Source organism: Physeter macrocephalus, chromosome 11 (assembly GCF_002837175.3).
Source record: "Physeter macrocephalus isolate SW-GA chromosome 11, ASM283717v5, whole genome shotgun sequence".
NCBI classification, from domain to species: Eukaryota; Metazoa; Chordata; class Mammalia; order Artiodactyla; family Physeteridae; genus Physeter; species Physeter macrocephalus.
In genome coordinates, this window is record NC_041224.1 from 31,687,383 (window position 1) to 31,692,733 (window position 5,351).

Below are 5,351 nucleotides of genomic sequence, written 5' to 3' on the forward strand. Positions count from 1 at the left end.
GGTACGCGGGCCTCTCACTGTTGTGGCCTCTCCCGTTGCGGAGCACAGGCTCCGGACGCGCAGGCTCAGCGGCCATGGCTCACGGGCCCAGCCGCTCCGCGGCATGTGGGATCTTCCCGGTCCAGGGCACGAAGCCGCGTCCCTTGCACTGGCAGGCGGACTCAACCACTGCACCACCAGGGAAGCCCTCCTGTGACATTTTTAACTCCCTTTGAGCCAGTTTCAAGAGTCCTAGCTTCTCAAAAGTAGCTATAAGGTAGGAAACTTGAGTTTAAATACATTTATGAATTCTGTTCAATTATTAGGAGCATGCCACAGTGCAAATTCTATGAATGCCTTTAATTATCCCATTTAACCAAACATCTCAAACTTAGTGTGTGGAGTAGGATGAGCTCATTGTTCACAAAATGTCTCAAAACAAGCTTGATGCTCTGATTTAGCAAGGGCCTGTTATAGAGAGTAAAACACAATGATTAACTTTAAGAGGCTTAAGTTTAGTTGAGGAGTCAGAATGTATTTACATACAATATGTATTTACATACATATTAAATGTATTTACATACAATAATAATACTGAAATATCATCGAAATGCTAAATTGATGGCACAGACTAGTTAATCGAGAGTTGCTGGGGCTGACGAAAATTAAAAATTCACCAAGCTCATGGAATGCTTGGCATATGATAAACTTTCAGAAATAATAATTAACAGTTAGTAGTAAAAAAAAAAGTGTGTGTTTGTGAGAGTGTGTGTAATTTGGCTCCATAGACTTGCATTGAGAGAAAGAAACAAGAATGGGTAGAAACATCAGAATGAAGATTTTTTTAGTGCTATTGTTGCAGCAATTAAGAGATTATGAGAATCCCACCACTAAAATGGAAAGAAAAGGAGAGGATTCAGGGGTTTTTCTTGCTATGGTGGTAGATTATGTGTGATTGTCAAAAAAGAAAAAGGAAAAGAGGAACCAACTGATGGGAATCGCGGGGGCTTCTGTGTTAGTGGATGTCTCTGTGGCTGCGTCACCAATAGCAACAGTAACCGTCGTGCATAGTGGTGATAACGTGCTCAGTCGGGGTCAGAGGTTAGGGTTGAAGATGTAGACTTTGAACAGCGCTTTGTGGTACTGGAGGCCTCGTGGTCTCAGCGGGATGGGTTGAAACTCACAGAACACCACTCTTGATTGGGTGCAGAGCAACCGGCCCGCCCACGTCTGCAGCTCTTCCTTCGTTTCCATGGTTCCTGTGGATTTATTTCAGCTCTGAACACGTCTTGCTTGTTATGAATTTGGAGGTCATGTTACTGACACGAATATGAATTCTAGGAAGTAAAGGTAAGCCACCAATCAAGGATGACCGATCTGATATTGGCCTAGGGCCCAAAGCTGGGACCAATGTGGGGAAAGTGATTTGAAACAGTGCTTGACATTCACGTAATAAGCTAGAAATGTCAATTGCTGCTTGAGGTAAACATTTATTTTCCAGAGTAAATGTTACAGCCCCTGCTTTTCATGACCCTGTGTCATTCAAGCCCTTGTCTAAAGGGCAGAAATGCATCTTGGAAGTAGCTTTCATTCCTAATCCGTATTTAACTACAAAACCATTTAATCCACCCGCTCATTGTAATCAGCAAAACAGAGAACACACATTTCCTTCATTATAAAAATAAAACAAAACCAAGCACTTTTCTCTGCGTTAGATTCCTTTTGAATACTAATGTATAAAAGCCCAGGTTAAATTAATCTCAGCTGTCACAGTCACACTTGGCAAATGAATCATAAAATAGTTTCTTCTTCATGTGACATTTTAATTTGATAGCAAATTAAAATCTTAACAAGGGCTTCTAAAATGCACATGCATATATACATGCATAATCTCCTTTATTGGAGCTCAATGTCAAAATACAAATTATTTTGCTTTGTTTTTTTAAAATTGTGATTTTTTTAAAAAGATAAAAAGATTTTCCAGATCTTTTTATCTGGTGGTTTCAAACTCTCTATACCCTTGAATACTTTTGACTTACCTACAAAATAAGTTTTGGAAATCTTGCCAGAGTTGTTGGATAATGGTTTGTTTGTTTTTTTTTAATCACAGCAAATTATTTATTATCTGTTTACTTAAATGATGCAGAGATCAATGATACAATTCTCTACCTCTTAGCTTTCCTCAATAACAGTGGCCTCTCAGGGCTGGGATGTCACATGAAGAAATCAGAGGCCAATTACAGGGGCAGATTCCTGCTAGCTCTGTAGGTGCAACTCTCAAGATGCAGAGAGGTTGCAGAAAGACACATCAGGAAACAGGTGGAGACTTACAGCTTCAACTCAGACATGTGAAGAGCTTGGAAGTTGTCATTACCATCCTCACATCAGGAAAAAAGATGAACTAACTGAAAAAAAATCAATGAAGTCTCAGGTCTAGGTATCACTCCAAATTCTGGAGAGAAACGTGAATCTGGAAAGTCAGAGCCAAGACCTGCTTTCCTGGAACAGAACCCACTGGAGCCATAAACTGGTAGCAACACTTAAAGGGTAATTTTGTTGAATTGCTGGAAGCAGAGTATGGTCTAGCTTGAGAGTAAGAAGTTGGTGGAGACCGCTGAAAAGGGCTTTACCTCCAGGAATTCTGTGAAGAGCCAAGAAAGAGCCCCTTGTGGCTCTGGCAGGGGAGAAGGAGAGTAATCTTTGAGAAAGACAACCAAGTGTTCTTCGTAACAGAATCCTACTCTGTGGGGAGCAGACTGTACGATCACCTTATTCCACCTGGGGGAAGACCACTGCCCTGACTCCAGCCCCCTCTAGACTTCCTGAAGCTAAGTAGCATGTGTGAAGGTCACAGCTCAGGGACACAGGCCTACCAAGAGACTGGGGTTTAATCAGAAGATAAAAGAGCACTTCTCCTCTCCCCCACCCCACAACTACATCAGCAGGGCTCCTGTATAATAACAGCAGATTGTACGGGATTCAGACTCTAAGGAGGAATTCGTAGGGAAGCCCCAAAGACGTCAGGGGAGATAAAACCAATGGAACTAGAGGAATTTGAAGCCTCTGGTGTGGACAACCATAACAAACATTAAACATAGCCTGAACTGCACATGAAAGGTCTGTTTACCTCAGTTCCTGTTACCCAGCATGTCATGTCTGGATTTCAGTAAAAAATCACAAGGCGTGCTAAAAGGCAGGAAAATTACAGTGTGGAAAGACAAAACGAGCATCAGAAAGATACGTAGATATGGCACAGATTTGGGAATGTTTTAAAATAACTATGATTAAGCTCTAATGGAAAAGGTAGACAGCACACAAGAAGAGATGAATATGATTTTTTATCAACACAAATACAGAGCACCTGTGGATTCCCTGCCTCCAGCCCTTCCCTTCCTTTTTTCAGGGCATCCAAACAGACTGCTTGAGTTTCTTGATGCCAGCTGGGTCTCTGATAGAAAATTGTATGTGCTCCTAAATGATCTTATTTTCCACTGTGGATGTTGAGTGGTGTCATTAAAACTAGATAAATCAATGTGATGAATGTAAAAAAAAAAAAAAAAAAGAGAGATGAATAATGGAAGCAGAGAGGTGGAAACTATCTGATGGGCTCATGAGTAGATGAGACACAGGCCGGGAAAGAATCACCGAGCTTGAAGGTATATCAACTGAAACTTTGCAAACTAAAGTGCAAAGAGAAAAAAGAACAACAAAAAATTAAGAGAGGAAGGAAGGAGGGAGAAATATGACTGGTAGCTAGATTTTATAATATCTTTGGTAATTTGGGGATTGAGTAAAAATAAAGGACAAAGGTCTAGTCAAGATCCCATAATCTTGAAATATTTAATAGATGACTGGATGCTTAAAGGACCACCCAGAAGGTAGGATCTGGGTGATTTAAGTCCAGCTCAAAGGGGCATATTTTAACTGAAGTTTACATAAGACATTTTTTTCTCCCAATGTCACATCTTCCTTTCCCTCCTAATCTCAATTCTATTCTCTATGGGTCTGGGAGGGAACATTAAGTGCTAGGAGACATTAAGTGCCTTACAATTCAGGCTTCTCAGTTTCCTGGCAAGGGCGTCCAAACTTCGCATCCACGTGTGCAAGATAGCCTGGCAACGCTCCAGTAATTGTAACAGCCATATTACTGTCTGCGTATCTGGGACAATTAAAAGCAGACTGAAAATTGTTCTCAGACCCATTTTCCTCCATTTCAGTATTCCAGTATCTTTATAGCTTTTTAAATAAAATATCATTTAAATATGGACTTTATAGATGAGAAATGTCCAATGCTTTCAAAGTTGCTGTGTTTTTAATAATAAATATTATACCATTTGCAAGCTCATGTTTTGATTTACATAAATTAATGCCTTGTGTTTTCCATAATACTTCCTGACAAAATTGCATTTGATACTTGATGACGAGGCTTACTTGGAGGGTCATCAATTCAGTCTTACGATGTTGAATCTCTAAGTGGAATAGTTGGCAGCTGTTTCTTAGCCTCGATTATACTTGGGTGACCTTAACTCTATCAGGGTATAAATAATACTCTATAAAAAATAGATTTGTGACTACAGTTTTATATCAAACATGTTTGGTTTAGTTTGAAACACTGAAATATTATATGGCCTTTGCTGAGTGTCAAAATATCCTGTGGGGTTTGAGGTCATGGGCTCTGGAATAAACTTCCTGGCTTGAAATCCTGTCTCTATGCCTTGGAGGCTTTGTGACTTTGGGGAAGTAACTTAATCTCTACATTCCTCAGTATTTTCATATGTAAAATTGAGATAATAATAATACCTGCCTTGTTTAGTTCTCATGGGATTAAAGGTGTTAATATACACAAATCACTCTGAAAGGTGACTAAATAAGTGCTCAGTGAGTATTTGCTGTTATTTTAAAACTTTCTTTGGTCCTGGGGCTCCCCATACATGCTGTTAAAGCCAATTGAAGATAAAGTATTTGTAGTCCTGAAAAACGTCATAATGTTTGACTAACTGGTATTTTACTTGTCACCCAATGATGCAGAATTTAATCCGTATGTACAATGCTTCCTTCTGTAATTGTCATCAATGTATCATGATGACTTTCCACATCTTTTTTGGAGTCCTGTCTTTTCTCAACTGGGCTCATCAGCAGAATTTTCCGGGCACTTGTTAAACACAGTGATTCCTAAATCTCTCATCTGGAGGTCTGGAATGTGGCACCTCAGAATCTATATTTTTAATAAGCACCTCAGATATTTTAATGACTACCTCAGTTGGAAAAAATATTGGTCTAAAACATACATATTAATTAAGGTCTACATCCTAAGACCATTGTAAACAAACATATTTTTCATATATATTGGAAACCATGTTAGAAAAATTAAT